This window comes from Rattus norvegicus, chromosome 1, assembly GCF_036323735.1.
Source record: "Rattus norvegicus strain BN/NHsdMcwi chromosome 1, GRCr8, whole genome shotgun sequence".
Taxonomy (NCBI): Eukaryota; Metazoa; Chordata; class Mammalia; order Rodentia; family Muridae; genus Rattus; species Rattus norvegicus.
In genome coordinates this window covers 140,834,453-140,856,704 of record NC_086019.1, presented here as the reverse complement: position 1 = coordinate 140,856,704, position 22,252 = coordinate 140,834,453, and the positions used below count along the sequence as shown (strand labels likewise).

At 38.2% G+C, this 22,252-nt stretch overlaps 1 long non-coding RNA gene across 1 annotated transcript; it reads left to right on the top strand.

Moving 5' to 3' along the window:
- The first annotated feature begins 4,296 nt into the window (after nt 1–4,296).
- Nucleotides 4,297–17,917, top strand: LOC102553800 (uncharacterized). Its single transcript, XR_005499252.2, has 6 exons — nt 4,297–4,600; nt 6,810–7,081; nt 8,905–9,110; nt 13,592–13,763; nt 15,256–15,385; nt 15,526–17,917. It is a non-coding gene; the product is annotated as an uncharacterized LOC102553800 (long non-coding RNA).
- Nucleotides 17,918–22,252: the final 4,335 nt, after the last annotated feature.

Sequence of the window (22,252 nt, the reverse complement as noted above, 5' to 3'; positions counted from 1 at the left end):
AGGCCAGGTTCACAGTCCTCATTTCCATGTTTTCTCATGCAGTCTTGCTTTCATTCTTCCTACTAGGAGGCACTTGAGGAGCTACATAAGTACAGTAATTTCCATTTGAAATGCATTTAAGTAGCATTCTTAGCATTCTAAGGAAATTATTTCCCAGCATTACCCTCCCCCAAGGAAGTATGAAGTACCCAAGTGCCCCGCTTGCTCACCAGCCTTCATATGTTTGGAATACTTCCCTCGGTTGACTTCAGAATTAGTAAACCTGCAGTGGATTTCTAAAATATGAGACATTTAATCAGTGGGACATTAGGATGAAATAATCCAAGCTGAGGTGAACTTTTCAAATTAATGTACTCCTTAGTGCACATAATAATTGATTTCAATAACTTAATGAATATACATCTAATTACACATATACAACTATATGTATAATATATCAATAATAAGCAGCTTTATTCCTGATTCTCTTTTACTATGTTTATTTGTGTATACATGCATCTACACACGCATGTAGAGATCCGAAGATACTTTGGGTGAGGAGGTTTTCTCCTAACACTGTGTGGCTTTCAGGAATTGAACTCCAGGTCATTAGTCTTGACGGACAGTGTCTTTAACTATTGAGCCATGTGCCAGCCTCACATTCACTTTTCTGAGTTGACATGATATGTATTAAATCACATGCATCTGGAATTCATCTTTGGATACTTATTATTTTTTCAAATAAAATTTTAAATATTAAGTTTTAGTCATTATATCAAACTCCTTGTTAATTACCGAGAGTGCTAAGAAGAATAAGTGAGCATTTGCTAATCTCTTGAAAATGGGTATTGATTCTCTAGTGAGTTTATATAATCTACATAATATTTAATGAACCTGGGCTAAGCAGTAAAATCTGCTTAACCTCTATCAAATCTAGTAAGGCGTGTATTAAAGAGGCCCTGTTGTATTGAAACAAACCTTAAAGAGACTATCATATTTTCCCCCAATCTCTTTAAACTGACTTTGGCACCTTTTTATTTCCTTTAATTCCTTTTTAATTACTAATGATTGTGACTTACGTATTTATGGGCAGAGAATAGCTTTCATTATACCATCTCTCTCTGGACCCATGTTCCTTGGGACTCTAAGGCCAGGGTAGTCTCAGAGTTGGTTCTTCATCAAGCCTGAACATCCACTATTTGAGTACCTTTTTGCTTCCAAATTCTTGATCAAAATGGGCAATTCCCCGCATTCCAATGTACATCAAGATAAAGGTCACAGACTGCACTAAAAATGATTCTTAACTTGTGTTACTAATAACATCTTACATTATTAACCCTGAGACTATTTTAAAAATCTAATTTACTTTTCACTATGAGCTACCAGACCAGATACTCATCTGCTATAACTCAATGGAATCATTCATTTCTATGCCTTTAAAAGAGGAAACACTGGCCCAAGATGGCAGTTCATTTTCTGTAGTTCATTCCACCTGAATAATGAAAACCAGGCTGGCCAATTTTAATCAACCTATGAATATTTATTAAGGTCCTACTATGCATTCAACTGTTTTTCTTGTGCAAAATGATGTGTTTTCAAAATACTGTGATCTGATATGGAAAATTGATTTAACTTAACAAATATTTCTTGAGTGTCTGCCTATTGAGCATGACATAAAGCCAGGTAATTGATGGGAAGATAAAGACTCACAGATGACTGCCATCTGTAATTTATTTATTTACTGGGGCAGGAACAGAAGGGAGATCTTGTAGAAAAATAATGAGAATCATTTCAAATCTATAGTAAGCATGAGATCTAATATCAAGGGGCACAGGAAGAATTTGAAAAATCAGATTTATGAGGCTTTAGCTTCATAAGGGGGCCACCCACGTCTGTATAAAGGGGAAGGAAGTAATGACAAGGGGGAGGGATAAAAAGAGGAAGAGAAAATAATTGATGTGGGTGAGAGTCAGAATGATTCTGAGGATGGTGTGATTAGTAGACAAGCACAACCACAGGGAGACATAGTCTTGGCAGAGAAGTTTGAGATAACAACCAAATCATCTATATAAAACACTATGCAGTGGAAGATAAAAGACATGGATCTGGATGTGATTGGCCAAGAGCACAGGGTATTGCCAGGTGTCTGAAAGGGAGCAGCGAGCTGAGATACAGTGGGATTTTAAGGTTTTCTTCCTCACTGAATGAGTGCACAAAACTAGTGAGGAAAAAATGATGATAAAATGCAGCGAGGGGATGAGCATCTATGAACTTGAGAATTATGTAGGGTGAAAAGGAATACACTTTCTCTTCATTACTTTGTACTGCTTCCCATGGTTAACAACATGGACTGTCCATGTGCAAAAAAGTTATAGAATATTTTAAAGTTGTTTTTAAAATGAATAAAACTTCCAATATGTTTTTGAAACAGTAAAATGGATCACTGTTCCCTTCACCTCACTCCCACAAGTGCTAAGCTGTTGGATGTGATCAAAATGAGGAATTAGATATCAGTATAGGCAACTAGTATTTGAACTGTAGAATTTATTCATCTTCCTTCATTTTACCAGCCATACAGACATCATTTTATGACAGATTCCTAGTGGAGATATTCTTTCACTTACAAAGGTACATGTCCAAGAAGTAAACAAAAGTCAAAATCACTAATTCAATCTCAATTGATTTGTATCCTTTTTATTTCATTGTAAAATCAATAGCCATAGGTCAAACTATTCTAAGTCAGATGCAACCTAGACTCTGAAATTTTATCTTACATATAGGTTTTTAAATACTTAGACAACAAAATATTTAAAAGGAAATTGGGAAAAACTTTCCTAAGCAGGATTATGGTGTGTTGAGGTAAAATTTTCTTTTCTCTTTTTTTTCTTCAACTGACTTTTTACTTTTTTATTGGATTTTTTTTATTTACATTTCAGATGTTATTCACTTTCCTGATTTCCTGTCCATAAGTCCCCTAACCCCTCCTTTCCCCCTCTTTTATAAGGGTGTTCCCATTCCCATTCATCCCCCATTCGCTCCCCTCCGACATTCCCTTACACTGGCGGGTCCAACCTTGACAGATCTAAGGGCTTCTCCTTCCTTTGGTACTCAACAAGGCCATCTTCTGCTACATATGCAGTTGGAGCCATGGTTCAGTCCATGTATAGCCTTTGGGTACAGCATCAGTTACTGTTTTATCCCAGTAGAAGTAGATGGTAAGGAAAATGGGATGCATCTGACAAAGATGTGGTGAATTATAGTAAAGTGAAATAGAATCAAGAAGCTCCAGCAAAAAGATAACAAAAAATGACAAAGCCCAGGTTTAGGACCATAACAGCTAGCAAGAAAAACAAAATACATCAGACTTGATCACTAAAAAGAGGGTCACACTGGGTCATCAGAGTACTCAGGAATGAATAGGAACTGAAGATCTGAAAGCAAATGGGAAAGTGAAGCAAAGGACAGATGAATGATGGTGTGTGCTCCAGTCCTGATTAGGGGAGAGAAGGAATGAATGGCCCACGGCTACATGAAATGGCTAATTTTGGCCTCCAATTGGATGAAATTAAGAAAAAAACTTGGTGACAGATTTCTGGATGTATCTGTGTTGGCATTTCAAGGAGGATTCTTGCATATAGGAAAGCTAATCCCTAGGGTTGGAGTCCCGAATTAAGTTAAAAAAAAAAGTGTAGAGCCAGTGAAGTGCAGGCATCACCTCTCTGTGTCCTCTGCCTATGAGAACACATGACCAGCTGCCTCATGATCCCACCACTACGCCTCTCAACCCATGAGGCAAAACCAGCCCTTCCTTCCTTCAGTTGCTATTATCAGGGGTTCTGTCTCAGCAATGAGCAAAATGATTAATATAGTACATGAACAGAGCATATGGAACTACATTCAGCTTCTACTGTGGGCTTCCGCTAGATACTCAATGTGCAAATGGAGCAGCATCCAGCTTGCACAAAGCTGTGAGGATTAAATATTATGTGCAACTAAGCCACTACCCAAAGACTATACATAGACTGACCCTGGACTCCAACTGCATAGGTAGCAATGAATAGCCTAGTAAGGGCACCAGTGGAAGGGGAAGCCCTGGGCCCTGCTAAGACTGAACCCCCAGTGAACTAGACTGTTGGGGGGAGGGCGGCAATGGGGGGAGGATGGGGAAGGGAAGCCCATATAGAAGAGAAGGGGAAGGGGTTAGGGGGATGTTGACCTGGAAACCGGGAAAGGGAATAACAATTGAAATGTAAATAAGAAATACCCAATTTAATAAAGATGGAGGAAAAAAATATTTTGTCCAAGATGCTGAGTACAGTACTCATTCATAGAGAACAGCCAAAATCTATTAACTTCTATTTCCTTCCTTTTCAGAGGAGAAAACTGAACCATCTATCCTATGACTTCAGCAACAATCAAAGAAATACTTGTAAGCATGCATTAAACAGTTCTTTTATTTTTCCCTTTGGCTGTGTTTAACAGTTCAAGGTAAACTAATGAAAGAAGAAACCTATCTATATTGTATTTCTGAAATTGAAGTATATGAAGTTAAAAGGAGTCAACCAAGGATAGAGAACGATTGGTACCATTGACTACAGGAAACTTCCAGAAAATTAATTTTGTGAGTACATGATACGTTTGGTTTAAGGGTGCAGCACAGTGGAGTATGATATCCCTGCTAAACATGACCGATAGGCAGGTGGAGACAGCTAACAGGAGTTCTATGATTGATGAAGGTTTAACTTGATTGAAGATGGGGCTGGAAATGTAAATTTAGAGTCATTAACATAGAGCAATGTTTGAAGTGATGGGAATGGATGGGCTCTCCCAGGGTGAGTGTGAAAGCAAGAAAAGACAGAGGGAGAATGGAGGTTTCTGGAATATCTGCTGATGAGGACACAGGATGTGGGGAGGAAGAGAAATCAGTGATGGAAAAATAAAGGAGAAGAGGCAGGTATGAAGGTCAGAGAAAGCCTGGCACACACAGGTGGAAGGTCAGGGCCACATCAAGAAAATGAATCAATCATATCTTAAAAATGCAAATGTTAGCTAAATAGAGAGAGTCATGCCATATGTATGTGACATTAAGGCACAGTAAGGGTAACAATGAAAGTGTCCCTTATTGGTGTACATTTAGTATTTCGATTTTTCCTGACATTTTATACATGTTAGTAATAATAACCTGTTATGTTATGGGATGGCAGTATATGTTGAAGTTTGCACCTATGATCCACAGGCTGATTAACTGATTATTATATCAGAGCTGAAATGTTTCAGATCCTGAGGCAAATTATATCAAGTTTTCTATAGTTCTCCCCCTCCCCGCACCTCAATGTCTAGTCACTGTCTGAGAACAAGAAATTATAATCTCTCAGATAGTACTTGAAAACATACAACATTAAAAAATTCTCCTACATTTGGGGCTGAGGATGTTATCAGTGGACATACAATTGTTATTAACATTTGCAAGGATGTGATTCAATTTAAGAGCCTGAAATTCCAGCACATTAGAAAGTGGAGGTGACAAGATCCTGCATAAACCTTGTCCCCAGCTCTATAGTGAGTTTGAAGCCAACCTGGGATACATGAGATAGTGTCACTAAACTTTCCAAAGGAACATTGCTTTCACATCTTTTTATATTTTACAGTCAATGGAAAAATACATAATGTAGTTAAGATGAATTTTGTTTGTTTGCTATGTTAACAAGAATATAATATTTTGTTCAACACGATTTGCAGTTCTTATTTAATTTTCCAAGCAGCCTTATGATGTAGTTATTTCTTTTATCTGTCAATTTTCAAATAAAGAAAAGGGGGCTTGCTAAGATTAAGTGACTTACCTGAAGACATATGACCAATAAGAGGCAACGCTAGATGTTGGGCTATTCTTCTCTGCCAAATAATCTCCCATCAGAAAATACGACAGGTTTTTCAAGTCAAATTTCTAACTTCATTTAGTCAGCAAAATTTCTTTACATGGTCTTAGACTTTGCACTCCTTTGAGAAGAGAGGCAAGAGTGTGTCTAATCACTATAGCAAAAAAAAAATCCCTGAAAGGCTGGTGGGAATATCATGGTAGAGTGACAGAAAATCCTATTGGAACAAGATTTTGTAATATTATAGGCAGAGGGACAGCCCACTGGAAGTCAAACAGTGGGGAACAGATCATGACAAGGGCTCTAGTGTTTTGGATGGTATGAGGTAGTGACACATGAGGTCCAAGGAGTTGGCAGCAGTCATTCTTCACCAGAAAGTCATTCTTCTTCACCAGTCATTCTGGCAAATACAATAGTTACACACACACACACACACACACACACACACACACACACACACACACACACACACACAAAGATTGAACTAAAAAAAATTCAGGCCTCAGCTGGATGGCAGTTTGAGAGTCTCTAGAAAAAATCTTAAGGACAACAATCTGGCTGGGAGGAGGAACACAGGCTATGTTCCCAGCCTTGATTGCATGTTAAGCACTAGATTCTTATTCAGAGTGGTTGTACATATGGATGACTCGGGGAACTGAAGGATATTACATGTGGATGAGCACTGACTCTGAAGCACCTTCAAGCCAGCAGCCTCTGACATGATCACTGGGGTCTTCCTCATCCCTGTTTATGACTAATAAATTTTGGCTTTTCTGTAGTGACACAGAAAAACAGAACATATGAAGAAGGCTAATAAGTTCAGCTGTTGCCAATGAAGATAGTTAAATGAACAAATGACTATTTTGTGGTGATTTGTTTTAAATAATAAAATTGTGATTTTTACATACATAGAAATTCTCCATGTAGGAGAAATGATTTTATCCTCTTTGTCAGAGTACAGAAGGAATTGAGACATGGAGGGTGTAACGTCAAAAGAGGAGCTCCAAATGAATGTGTGGAGGGCAGAAAAAGAGAAATGTGTCAGTTTGATTTTCCCTCTTAAGAAACCACAAAGTTGACAGTGGCCCGAAGTGTCAACTAGGCACTGTTCTTTAGGATTGTGTCACTGAAAAGAAAATGTTCTTGAGTTCTGAAGTACAGCCTGGGCAAGAAAGAACAAGAGTTTTCTCTCTGTAATTCAGTGGAATTGAAATTCTTCGACCCAGGTAAGCTATCAAAGTGTTCTGTCTGGGATGCTTTGGTTCTTGACAACTGCTGAATGTTTTCTATGGCTCTAAGCCCTTACATCCCTCCTCCTGATCTTCTTTCTGTCATTTATGCAAGACAACTTGACCCTCTGAATCCTTCCTCTCTCATAGTTGTGCTTTTCATACACGATGCCTTGCTCAAACTCTCAAAGATGGCAGAGAGGAGTCAGGGTTCTAACATCCCAACCATGCTAATAGCATTTGTAAATGGATATACAAGGAAGATAATTTGGATGAGCGGTGATATAATTATATTAGTTGTGCCATAATTTGACTTATTCAATTTGAAGTTTATTATTTTTGAAAGATGAAGATAAGGTTGCTTTTTTTTTCTTTTTTTCTTCTTGAAGCTTGTACTCAAATAAAATGTTAAACCCTCTGGATGATCAATATTGTCTAAGATTCAGGAACTTCAAGGGAAGTTTGATTACAAATGCAAATCCTTCAGTAATTTTGATATTTTTGGTATTTAGAAGTACAATACTTTGCAAAGTTCCTCCCCCACTCTTTTCTCTGAGAAGGGCCCATTGCCCAGGAAAGTCAAAGGCTAGCCTCTTGGATTCCCTGTCCCTGTCCCTGTCCCTGTCCCTGTCCCTGTCCCTGTCCCTCTCCCTCTCCCTCTCCCTCTCTCTAATGCTAATGCTTCATTGGATAGGTCCTCTGAAAGCTCTCAAAGAGGCACTGGTGTCCAGGAAATATTGCATGAGCCCTTTCCTTGTTTTCCACTTGCCTTAGATGGGACCATGTTCTGCCTAATGACAGACAAGAAGAGCATTTCTGAGACCCAGAGGAAAGAAATTACACAATCAATAGGCATTACTGGTCTTCTCTCTTGACAAAGGAAACAAGTGCTATTTGTACCCACTGTGAGATGACCAGTCATCCTAGTTTGTCTCCAACCGAGGGGTTGCTTGGGCTATGAAACATTCAGTATCAAAACTGGGACAGGTTGGTCATCCTTAACATAACATCATTTCAAGATGTTTAGTGGAAAAGAGCCCTTTGGGCCCATCTACATATTTTATGGTACATAAGGTAGAAGTTAGTCTTTGTGAGATAGCCAGTGAGATTGTGATTTTGTGCTACCTAACATGGTATATGTTATTTATGCTGAATATGCAGGTACTCATATAGGTGTTTACTATGAATGATCTTTGCAATGGTCATTTTCTGAAGATATTCACCGTGTATATTGCCAACATAAATATATTTTCATCACAAACATTGACACAGCCAGGAAATACTGAATGTCTTCATCTCTGTTCATGTTAGATAGACTTTTGAATGTATTTCTGCCAGGTTGCACATGTCTGGCTGCCTCTATTGAACCCCACAACTAACCTCGGAGATGAAATATCACATTAATGTCCACCTTGTCCTTCGATAGCCGAATCACTGGAGCTATATTTTCTTCACAGTCCAATTAATTCTACACAATGTTTCTAGGCTAATGTTCTCTATCCTATATCCACTTTTATGCTCATATTGTACCACTGGCAACCAGTAGAAAATACATTACTTAATTATGACTTTAAATTCATTCCAGCTTTATTCCTCACAACCACACTTCATCAGTAGGCACGGTGTTTATCAAAATATGATGGCTGCTGTTTATCCTAATATGAATTTAGGTAATATATAAATATAACCATTACCAATATTTCCTTAATAATCTTGTGTTAAGACAATTGCCAAAATGGCTACAACTCCATCTCTATGCCCTTTGCAGTATGATTTTAAAGCTGTCCCCTTAAAGCTGAGTTTTCTATGACTTTCTCCAGGCAACAGACTGCAATAGAAATGAGAGCATGAACATTCAGAGCCAGACTTCCAGGGCCTTCTGCTTTTCTGTGACTTCCATGACTCCATTATGAATCTTCATCTAGACTGACCTGTTGCAGGATTAGACCAATGTCATAGAACCCAGTCAGTCCATACCTTCTGCCTGTATCCTTAACATCACTGTGAGAGGCCAGCTAAGGTTAAGGTAAGTAAGGTCAGCAAACAGACACAGAGCTGAATATATTTATATTATTAGACATGCTTGTGCAGTACAGAAGGATTTTTAAGTCAGTTTGTTTTTGTTACATTATGATAGTTAACTTTTAGCTTTCTTTATTTCTGTTTTTCTTCTCTGTATTCTACTTTTCTTGGTCTAACTTTCTACATGTTAAAGCCTAGGTTTCCCCCCTACTCAGCTCTTAAATATTTTGATAACTATTTGATGTGTATCCATGCCAAGATGTATAGCTTTGTGAAGGAGGCAGGGCAGCCTTGTTCGTTTGTCTTTGTTCTGAGAACAATATTTCTCCTTTTATTGAACAAATTGCTTTATGTAACATTAGGTCCCACCTTCCCATGATTTCTTCGCAATTTTCTTTCTCTGGCATTTCAGTTGCTGAGAACTGTCATTAAGTAACCCTTCTCTTCCTGATGCTGTGCAGTGATCTGCAGCTGCAAATGAGCAAAAGCTCCACAGGCATCACAGTGAGGTAGCACATGGGGTGTTCACTCCCCTAAGACTTGATAAAAACTGTAGCTCCAGAGGTGGGAGACTGTCAGATGATGTATCAAATTTGTGGTATATAAGAGAAAGTATGCGCTTCTTTTCTTGAACAAACATACATAATAAATAGAATAAATACAGGATTGGAGAGATGGCTCAGTGGTTAAGAACACTGACTGCTCTTCCAAAGGTCCCGAGTTTAATTCCAAGCAACCACATGGTGGCTCATAAGCATCTGTAATGGGATCTGATGCCCTCATCTCTGGTGTCGGAAGACAGTCATAGTGTGTGTGTGTGTGTGTGTGTGTGTGTGTGTGTGTGTGTAAATAATTCTAAAATATACATAAACAAATAAATGAATGAATTAAAAAATACAAGCAGAAAAACCCGCAATAGTTCTTGAAGATTGAATACTTCTAAAAATCCATCCAGCCTATACCTCTTCAAGAATAACATGAAGAGATTTCCTTTGGATTGTTCTCCCTCAATTGCTTTGTAAATATTTAACCATCAAGTTTAAACATTGCTTTACATCACTCCCCGTTCACCATATTTAATTGAAAATTAATGACATACAAGTAGATTTGATATCTGAAAAATCATCATTTTTTAAAAAGGCACTAAAATTAAAACGGATGATAGAAAATATTTCCAGAGGAAAAATCATTAGCACTCATTCGCAAGCAAGTTTATTACTACATTTGCAATATCATACACATACCTAGAGGCACGTGTTGTACGGGATTCTAGAGCCTATGAAGTTGATAACCAATGTTAATTATGACACTACCCATTCATAATCTGCATGATTTCATTTTGTATGGTTGCTACTATAAAACTGTGATTTTTTCACATAATTCTTTCTAATGGAAACTATGGTAGACTTTCACATTTTTAACACCATGTTTTCTTTTCAAACAAGGTCTTATTATAGTGCTTGGTTAGCATTGAAATCTCCATCCTTTTACCCCAGTCTCTTCATGGCTATGACCATAGGCATGTACTATAATATGTTTTATTTTATTTTATTTTTCTTGGATATTTTATTATTTATATTACATATATATTAATAAATCCTTGTGGTTTAAAATACCCACACAAGCATAAGCTATTTAGTGATATGATCTCTATTACCTATTTCCCTGCAGATGGGCATCTAAATAGCTTTCTAATTAGCAATAATTTCATTATAAGCAGTGTATGTGTTTACTTTCACATCTGCTATTGAAGTTTAGAAGGAAATCAAAGGAATGCTCCTCTTGAGCCAAAGCATATAAAAACTTCAGAGGTCCAGTTGTGGTGCCAGTTTATATGTTCGCTCATAGGATTTTTCATTAAACATCACAGAAAACATGCTAATCAAGTTTAGCCTTATGTGACATGTTTATGATTCCAGGACAAGCGATAAGAAAATTAATATTGTGAGATGGAAAACAAATGGGTAAAGGATTACAAGAAGAAACTAGAGTGGTTAAGAATTGTGCTATGATGAATCATTCTTGTTTCGAAGGTTTATGTATATTCTTTTATTATTATTCCTTTTAATTTTTAAAGTACAGTTGTTGCCCTCATCCAGGTCTGCCCTCCCATTCCTCCTCCCCATCTCCAAGGCGATGTCTCCCAAATCCTGCCAGGTGTCCCCACTCCCTGGGGCCTCAAGTCTCTCTCTCTCAAGTGTTAGACATATCTCCCACTCAGGCCAGACCAGGCAGTCCTCTGCTGTATATGTGTTTGGGGCCTCAGAGCAGCTGCTGTGAGCTGCCTGGTTGGTGGCTCAGTGTCTGAGAGATCTCAGGTCTGGGTTAGTTGAGACTGCTGTTCTTAGTATGGGGTCATCCTCCTCCTTAGCTTCTTTTATCCTTTCCCTAATTCAGCTATGGGAATCCTGACTTTAGTGCATTGGTTGGGTGTATCTATATCTGTCTCAGTCAGTTGCTTGTTGGGCCTCTTAGAGGACAGCCACGCTAGGCTCCTGTCTGTAAGCACACCATAACATCAGAAATAGTGTCAGGCCTTGGAGCCTCCCCTTGAGATGGATCCCAAGTTGGGCTGATCACTGGACTGCCTTTCTTTCACTCTCTTCTCCATTTTTGTTCCTGCAGTTCTTTTAGGACCGATTCGGGGTTAGAGTTTTTGACTGTAGGATACCAACCCCAGGGTTTCTTCAGAAAAAAATAGAGATCTACCTGAAGACACAACTATACCATTCTGGACATATACCCAAACGATGCCCCACCATGACATAAGAGCTTATGTTCTACTTTATTCATAGCAGTCTTATCTGTAATAGTCAAAAGCGGGAAACAACCCAGATGTCTACAAAGGAGGATGGATACAGAAAATGTGGTTCTTTTACATAATGGAATACTATTCAGCTATTAAGCATGAGGACATCAAGAGCTTTATAGGCAATTGGATAGAACTAGAAAGTTACCTGAGTAAGGTAACTCAGACCCAAAAGGATATGCATGATATGCACTCACTATTATATAGATATTAGCCAAAATATACAAAATACCTAGGATACAATCCACAGGACTCAAGAAGGTTAGCAGGCAGAAAGGTCCAAGTAAGGATGATTCAATTACACTTGGGAGGGAGAAGTTAGCAATCATAGGAGGCAGAAGGAGGGACCTACCTGTGTGGGAGAGGGAAACAGGGGAACATGACCAGGTATTGGTGGTGGTGAGGGCCGGCAGAATGAATGAAAATATTCATCCTCAAGGGTTGGAGAAAGGTGGGGGACCCTCTAGAAAGTACTAGAGAGCTGTAAGGTGAAAGACTCTTGTACCTCAAAGGGAGGAATCTTCCATGAAATGCCAACAGTAGGGAGAGGGAACTTGCAGAGTCCATCTTCAGTAGAAAGACAGGGCATCCATATGAATGATCTATTTAAGAGTACAAGCAAAAATTCCAACTCCAACATAGGACCCAGAGTCAATAATTGGCTCAAACATACTGTTAGCAGTCCTCACAGACACAGTATTAGAATATTTTTAAATCGCTATACATTCCATTTTCATAAATATACTGTTAATCTTAGATGTGTAAAGAGGCCCAGAAGCCAAAAGTGATTCCATCTTCAGTCGAATATCCAGGTTATGATCTGAAGAATCATAAAGAAATGAAGCAATGTCACCTAGACTGACCATGAGTCCCTAGGGCCCCACTGACATTCCACATTTTCCAAGAAAGCACAAGCTCATTAATTCCTAAAATATCTTTCCCACCCTCATGCCACCATCAATCTCCATGAAAGTCTCCCAGCCCTTTAAGATACAGCTCATAGACACATACAGTCCATTTTACAAGTGACAAATGGGTAGCTGAAGGGGAAAGAAAGCAAGCACCCAGCCACTCTCATCATGGTTAATCTTCTCAGCCAGTTAATCATGTGGTCCTTCCAGTTAGCAGGGTCTTTTTAAATTTAGAGTGAGAGGATTGGGGTAATTAGCCTTACCAGGGCCATTGATCTTAAAGGGGATATGTTCATTCAAGGGCTTTCACTCAGCTTATGGGATTCAGAGAAAAGAGTTCTCCCAAGTTCATATCTCCTATCTTATCTTCAGCTCAAAATAGTACTGAGTTAAAGTTGGCATTAACTGGGTTTCACAAAAAAAAAAAAAAATACATTCTAAACTGAATCAGATTTGAAAGCAAAAGCCTTTTGCAAGAAATGAATCTGTGTGTCTGGGATTTCCTTGTGTGTTATTTGTTCTAGGGTGACTGAAAAGATATTGTGGTCAAAGAGGAACTCCATTAAAATTGAGCCAAGGGATTTGGGAGAGGGAGAAGAAGGGAGGGAGGACAGGGGAAGGAGAAGAAGAGGAGAGGGGAAGAAGAGTTGGAAAGAGGGAGGAAGGGAGGGAGGGAAGGTGTGAGGGAGGGAGAAAATTTCCTCATTTTTTTACAGGAAGGTTTGGCTCCTTTTATTAATTTGGCACTTTTTCTTACTCCTCTAGCCTCATGTAAATTTAACTTAAAACTTGGACAAATCTTGGCCTAATAACCTGGCAGATGCTTGCATCCCACATGCCTTGCTGGATATCTTTTCCTGAGTCTTTGGGCTGTAACTCAGACACACAAATCAAGTTTTCTATGTACTGGATTCCTGACATTTTCAAAGAGACAGTGGTAAGATATCATCAGAGATGGACTTAGCCTTCTTCTCAATTGCTGTGGTCATTACAGATACCTGAGGTTTTTGTTTAATTAAAAAAAAATCTCTCACTAAATACTTCCAATTTCATTAATAGTTTTTCATGGGCAGGAGGTGAGGAGGAAAGACAATAACACTTGGTTAATATAAACACCTTCCTCCCTCATTTTCCTCAGTTCAAGGGTACCATTTGTCACCAGAGATCCAGGAAGTCTTTAAATGTATTTAGTTTGCAAGACTTTTTAGAGTTCTTTTAGAAAACCAATTCTGCATGTAAGTTTGTTTTCTTTGACTATGTCTGTCTTCGTCTTAAATTCTCCTGTGTTTTGGGGCCTTATCTTTCAATTAACTTTGCAAATAAAATTAGATTGTGTACAAGATCAATAGTGTTCTTGAATTTTGAGTTTCTTGCATTGGAATTTAGCTTATCTTGTTGTAGTTTAATCCCTTTGCTATCCCTTGAAATCATGGTCATTATTCCTGTAGGTTCTTTGCAGTATATCTATATAGTTAGTGAAAGAAGTCCAAGAATACACCTGCAGGTTGATAACTGGATATGGAAATATGATCTATATTAACAACTTTAATATACAACTGATATAAATATTGTAGGTTGACAAAGTCCTTTTGTCTTGAAGTCTTTTCGTCTTGATGATAAGACAGATATTAAACATTGTGTACTTTCTAACCTTTTTATTTTACAATAAGTAGAACAAGAAAAAACAGAAGTCAAACCTCAACTTTGTTTAGAAATTCACTCTTTTGACCCCATGAGGTAGCTGATCAAAAAACTTACTGCCAGGCCTGATGATTTGAATACAATTCCTTAGCTTCCACATGGTAGAAAGAGGGATCCAACTCCCAGTCTATGAGCCTGCCCCGAATTCTGTGACATGTATACTCCTATATTCTCTCTCTCTCTCTCTCTCTCTCTCTCTCTGTCTCTTTCACACACACACACACACACACACACACACACACACACGCACGCATAAACAAACAAATAAAAACATAAATGTAATAAAACATAAAAACGAAATTGATTTTGTTTTTGCTTTCAAGGCATATAATCAATAGAGATGGGAGAAACAAGGTGGAACCTTTAACTTACCTTCTATAAACCAATTAAGATTTTACAGCACCCGCTATTTAACACTTACCTTGAAGTGTTAGTGGCATGGACACTGAACTTGCTGATCTATATTAACTCACTTCTTGCCATGCACTCAAGCAGTCACAAGGAAGGCTACATTGACTAGCACTGGCTATTCAGAGATCATGATGTACAGTATCTCCTAGTACATCCGTGAATCACAATAAAACTTTTATAACTTACTTTATAAAGATTAGCAGCTAGTGGATAATTTTGAGCTTCAGAGGCACCCTCTTTAACTTGGTTCACAAAAAGTAATAGTCTTCAGAAACATCTAACATGACTTTATGAAAGACTGCTCTTCCGTCCTCAAGCCTAGAAAGAGTCAGTGACAGAAAATATGAAGAGAGGATACAATGAGAACACAGTGTGGAAACCTGCCCTAAGGAAGCAAGCAGAAAGGAGGAAAGCATTTGCAGCCTGGGAAGCAAATGGTGCTGTTAGGTAAGCATGGGATGAGATGATATTGAATGCTATTGGGAACAAGACCTAGTTTAAGCCAACAGTGAACACATTTCAAGCAATTCTAATCTGGCTTTTAAAAAAAAGATAACTAAAGGGTAATTGTTCACTTTCCTCTCTAGAAAGTACATCTTTCCAGAAGAAACTGTGTTGACTACCTGATCTTCATGACAAATAAACATGAGTTGGTGAGTCATTTTCGATGTTAAAGTAATTAGACCAATATAATTGTAGTAAAGTGGGGATTTCATTACAGATTCAAAGAAAAGTCTTGTTGAGAAAGAATAACAATTTGGAAAATTCCTGATCATCAACAGAGACTAAGAAACTAATCACATGGGCAATGCTAAACTATTCTCATTAGCAAATGGACTTACCTCTTGGGAAGGAGGTGGTATTATTAACAAATGAAAGCTTTGTTTCCATATGACAGGTAATATCATTAAAATGACCATTTTTATAAAGACCAAGCATCAAGTTGTTACTTCACTGCAACAATACTTATGAAATCAAACTCCATGCAACACAGTATGCATCATGTAGAGTTTACAAATGTGAAAGTGTAAGGTCTCATTGACTTTCTTCAACCAGCTTAATGTCTTGAGGGAATGTCTTTACATCTCTACCATCACTATCCATACCATGTATTTGTGACTTTGCATGTTGACACATAAATATATACAAGCAGAAATTTTGCAGTGTAAAAATGATATGTAATACATATTATTGTTTGACTGCAATGCTTTAAATGCTAGAAATAAAAGACTACTTAAAATGTTGTCTGTATCATCTAACATACAATTTAGCATAGAGAAAAGACTTAAAAGGAAATGTCTATAAAGGCATACTTTATTATTAAGTAAAGTAGTAAAGGAAGCAACAAAATTTATATTCTATGCATTAAGCAAAGCATAGAGAAGGAAGTAATCTTAACTAAGGGCACTAAGCTTATACAGAATCTCATGAATCTATTCCGGTGAGGTAGGAAGAGGAAGCAAGAAATCTTCAGATAATGGAAGAATAGAATGCCATGTGTAGAAACTGGGGAGTATATATGGGTTGCAGACACACACACACACACACACACACACACACACACACACACACACACACACACACACACTCTTTGACAGTGTACAGAGTACAACACATGCAGTGACAAGAGAGCTCCAAAGCTCTGGTGGAAAGCATAGAACTTGACATCTTACAGAATCTAAACAATAGTATATCATCAAAAGTAAAAATCATCACCTTTATTTAGTTAAATTTATATTGTTATTGTATTTCCATTTTGATTCTAGATGGAAAAATGTTCTTTAAAGGCCTATGTGCTGAAGGTTTTGCTGCTAGCCATTGAAACCCTTGGGGAGGGGTGACTTTATGATGTGTGGTCTCGTTGGAGGAAGTTGGATCTTTGGGCAATAGTCTTGAAAAGAATTCTAGGACCCAGGAACTTTCTTCATTGTCACGAAGAGCTTCCTTCATCATGCATTCCTGGCATGAGATGCTGCCTGGTCTCACATACAAAAGCAATATAAACTGACCATGGACTGAATCTTTCAAACTGTGAGCCAAAATAAACTTTTTCTCTATTCAGGTTTATATCAGGTGTTTGCTACAGCAACAGAAAGGTAAATCATGCCCACACACACACACACACACACACATGCACACACACACATACACACGCACACATACCAGCACACACATGTGCACATACAAATATATAAAACTAACCATTATCTTTATATAAACATAATTCGGCATAAAATACAAATTACTTACATGTAAAAAGGTACTCACATGTTGAAGTATTTACATTTCAGAAGGCAAGTCTATGAGATACACCATATCCCATTTCTTCATGAAGCATCTACTGGATCTCAGGTGTAAGTTATGATAGAAACAAATAACTTCTCAATTTCCTCCCTATCTTTCTTATAATAATATATTAATTATTTTATTTTGTAATTATTTACACTATTAAGTATACATGAATCTATATTTACAGTATTAAGAATATATTCAATGGCCATTTTAGACTTTATTTAGGCATTTTAATTTCCTGCAATTAATAAAAATGAAAAGAGAGACAGGAGGAGGAGAGAGTGAGAAGCCATGGCAGGTGACATTAAGATTCTGCTCTGTGTATTTACAGGTTGTTATTAATTTTCCTAAGGGATGGATGGTACTGGGCTTTGTATGTTTAAGTGGGCAATTATATCTTATCAATTGGGTCAAAGATTATTGTGTTGTGTGTGCTTTTATGTGAGGGTTTGAGTGTAGGAAAGTGTGCGGCTGCAAAAGACACTGGGCCGCCGAGGAGTGGGGATGTGTTTCCACCAAGATATCTAGCAGATATCTTGGGACACTATGGTGCCAGAGCTAGCGGGGTAAAAGACAACTTTACTTTTTCATTTTTATATTTTTACAACAGATGGCAAACCAAGGTGATGGGCAAGAATCCACTAGTAATCCTAAGAGTTGAGAGAAAGTTTTTACTTTCTAAGTAAGAGGAGGCCAGAGCCATGTTAAGTCATGTGATATCTTTATATATATATATATATATATATATATGTATATTTATATATATATATATATATTTTATTAACTTGAGTATTTCTTATATACATTTCAAGTGTTATTCCCTTTCCCGGTATCCGGGCAAACATCCCACTCCCCCCTCCCCTTCCTTATGGGTGTTCCCCTCCCAACCCTCCCCCCATTGCCGCCCTCCCCCCATAGACTAGTTCACTAGGGGTTCAGTCTTAGCAGGACCCAGGGCTTCCCCTTCCACTGGTGCTCTTACTAGGATATGCATTGCTACCTATGAGGTCAGAGTCCAGGGCCAGTAGATGTATAGTCTTTGGGTAGGGGCTTAGTCCCTGGAAGCTCTGGTTGCTTGGCATTGTTGTACATATGGAGTCTCGAGCCCCTTCAAGCTGTTCCAGTTCTTTCTCTGATTCCTTCAACGGGGGTCCTATTCTCAGTTCAGTGGTTTGCTGCTGGCATTCGCCTCTGTATTTGCTGTATTCTGGCTGTGTCTCTTAGGAGCGATCTACATCCGGCTCCTGTCAGTCTGCACTTCTTTGCTTCATCCATCTTGTCTAATTGGGTGGCTATATATGTATGGGCCACATGTGGGGCAGACTCTGAATGGGTGTTCCTTCAGTCTCTGTTTTAATCTTTGCCTCTCTCTTCCCTGCCAATGGTATTCTTGTTCCCCTTTTAAAGAAGGAGTGAAACATTCACATTTTGATCATCCATCTTGAGTTTCATTTGTTCTAGGCATCTAGGGTAATTCAAGCATTTGGGCTAATAGCCACTTATCAGTGAGTGCATACCATGTATGTCTTTCTGTGTTTGGGTTAGCTCACTCAGGATGATATTTTCCAGTTCCAGCCATTTGCCTACGAATTTCATAAAGTCGTTGTTTTTGATAGCTGAGTAATATTCCATTGTGTAGATGTACCACATTTTCTGTATCCATTCCTCTGTTGAAGGGCATCTGGGTTCTTTCCAGCTTCTGGCTATTATAAATAAGGCTGCGATGAACATAGTGGAGCACGTGTCTTTTTTATATGTTGGGGCATCTTTTGGGTATATGCCCAAGAGAGGTATAGCTGGATCCTCAGGCAGTTCAATGTCCAATTTTCTGAGGATCCTCCAGACTGATTTCCAGAATGGTTGTACCAGTTTGCAATCCCACCAACAAGGGAGGAGTGTTCCTCTTTCTCCACAACCTCGCCAGCATCTGTTGTCCCCTGAGTTTTTGATCTTAGCCATTCTCACTGGTGTGAGGTGAAATCTCAGGGTTGTTTTGATTTGCATTTCCCTTATGACTAAAGATGTTGAACATTTCTTTAGGTGTTTCTCAGCCATTCGGCATTCCTCAGCTGTGAATTCTTTGTTTAGTTCTGAACCCCATTTTTTAATAGGGTTATTTGTTTCCCTGCTGTCTAACTTCTTGAGTTCTTTGTATATTTTGGATATAAGGCCTCTATCTGTTGTAGGATTAGTAAAGATCTTTTCCCAATCTGTTGGTTGCCGTTTTGTCCTAACCACAGTGTCCTTTGCCTTACAGAAGCTTTGTAGTTTTATGAGATCCCATTTGTCGATTCTTGATCTTAGAGCATAAGCCATTGGTGTTTTGTTCAGGAAATTTTTTCCAGTGCCCATGTGTTCCAGATGCTTCCCTAGTTTTTATTCTATTAGATTGAGTGTGTCTGGTTTGATGTGGAGGTCCTTGATCCACTTGGACTTAAGCTTTGTACAGGGTGATAAGCATGGATCGATCTGCATTCTTCTACATGTTGACCTCCAGTTGAACCAGCACCATTTGCTGTAAATGCTATCTTTTTTCCATTTGATGGTTTTGGCTCCTTTGTCAAAAATCAAGTGACCATATGTGTGTGGGTTCATTTCTGGGTCTTCAATTCTATTCCATTGGTCTATCTGTCTGTCTCTGTACCAATACCATGCAGTTTTTATCACTATTGCTCTGTAATACTGCTTGAGTTCAGGGATAGTGATTCCCCCTGAAGTCCTTTTATTGTTGAGGATAGCTTTAGCTATCCTGGGTTTTTTGTTATTCCAGATGAATTTGCAAATTGTTCTGTCTAACTCTTTGAAGAATTGGATTGGTATTTTGATGGGGATTGCATTGAATCTGTAGATTGCTTTTGGTAAAATGGCCATTTTTACTATATTAATCCTGCCAATCCATGAGCATGGGAGATCTTTCCATCTTCTGAGGTCTTCTTCAATTTCCTTCTTCAGTATCTTGTAGTTCTTATTGTACAGATCTTTTACTTGCTTGGTTAAAGTCACACCGAGGTACTTTATATTATTTGGGTCTATTATGAAGGGTGTTGTTTCCCTAATTTCTTTCTCAGCTTGTTTCTCTTTTGTGTAGAGGAAGGCTACTGATTTATTTGAGTTAATTTTATACCCAGCCACTTTGCTGAAGTTGTTTATCAGCTTTAGTAGTTCTCTGGTGGAACTTTTGGGATCACTTAAATACACTATCATATCATTTGCAAACAGTGATATTTTGACTTCTTCTTTTCTGATCTGTATCCCCTTGACCTCCTTTTGTTGTCTGATTGCTCTGGCTAGAACTTAAAGAACTATATTGAATAAGTAGGGAGAGAGTGGGCAGCCTTGTCTAGTCCCTGATTTTAGTGGGATTGCTTCGAGTTTCTCTCCATTTAGTTTAATGTTAGCAACTGGTTTGCTGTATATGGCTTTTACTATGTTCAGGTATGGGCCTTGAATTCCTATTCTCTCCAGGACTTTTATCATGAAGGGGTGTTGAATTTTGTCAAATGCTTTCTCAGCGTCTAATGAAATGATCATGTGGTTTTATTCTTTCAGTTTGTTTATATAATGGATCACGTTGATGGTTTTTCGTATATTAAACCATCCCTGCATGCCTGGGATGAAGCCTACTTGGTCATGGTGGATGATTGTTTTGATGTGCTCTTGGATTCAGTTTGCCAGAATTTTGTTGAGTATTTTTGCATAGATATTCATAAGGGAAATTGGTCTGAAGTTCTCTTTCTTTGTTGTGTCTTTGTGTGGTTTAGGTATAAGAGTAATTGTGGCTTCGTAGAAGGTATTCGGTAGTGATCCATCTGTTTCAATTTTGTGGAATAGTTTGGATAATATTGGTATGAGGTCTTCTATGAAGGTTTGGTAGAATTCTGCACTAAACCCGTCTGGACCTGGGCTCTTTTTGGTTGGGAGACCTTTAATGACTGCTTCTATTTCCTTAGAAGTTATGGGGTTGTTTAACTGGTTTATCTGTTCCTGATTTAACCTCAGTACCTTTTATCTGTCTAGGAAATTATCCATTTCCTGAAGATTTTCAAGTTTTGTTGAATATAGGTTTTTATAGTAAGATCTGATGATTTTTTGAATTTCCTCTGAATCTGTTGTTATGTCTCCCTTTTCATTTCTGATTTTGTTAATTTGGACGCACTCTCTGTGTCCTCTCGTTAGTCTGGCTAAGGGTTTATCTATCTTGTTGATTTTCTCAAAGAACCAACTTTTGGTTCTGTTGATTCTTTCTATGGTCCTTTTTGTTTCTACTTGGTCGATTTCAGCTCTGAGTTTGATTATTTCCTGCCTTCTACTACTCCTGGGTGTATGTGCTTCTTTTTGTTCTAGAGCTTTTAGGTGTGCTGTCAAGCTGCTGACATATGCTCTTTCCTGTTTCTTTCTGCAGGCACTCAGCGCTATGAGTTTTCCTCTTAGCACAGCTTTCATTGTGTCCCATAAGTTTGGGTATGTTGTACCTTCATTTTCATTAAATTCTAAAAAGTTTTTAATTTCTTTCTTTATTTCTTCCTTGACCAGGTTATCATTGAGTAGAGCATTGTTCAATTTCCAAGTATATGTGGGCATTCTTCCTTGATTGTTATTGGAGACCAGTTTTAGGCCGTGGTGGTCCGATAGCACGCATGGGATTATTTCTATCTTTCTGTACCTGTTGAGGCCCGTTTTTTGACCAATTACATGGTCAATTTTGGAGAAAGTACCATGAGGAGCTGAGAAGAAGGTATATCCTTTTGCTTTAGGATAGAATGTTCTATAAATATCCGTTAAGTCCATTTGGCTCATGACTTCTCTTAGTCTGTCTACATCTCTGTTCAATTTCTGTTTCCATGATCTGTCCATTGATGAGAGTGGGGTGTTGAAATCTCCCACTATTATTGTGTGAGGTGCAATGTGTGTTTTGAGCTTTAGTAAGGTTTCTTTTATGTATGTAGGTGCCCTTGTATTTGGGGCATAGATATTTAGGATTGAGAGTTCATCTTGGTGGATTTTTCCTTTGATGAATATGAA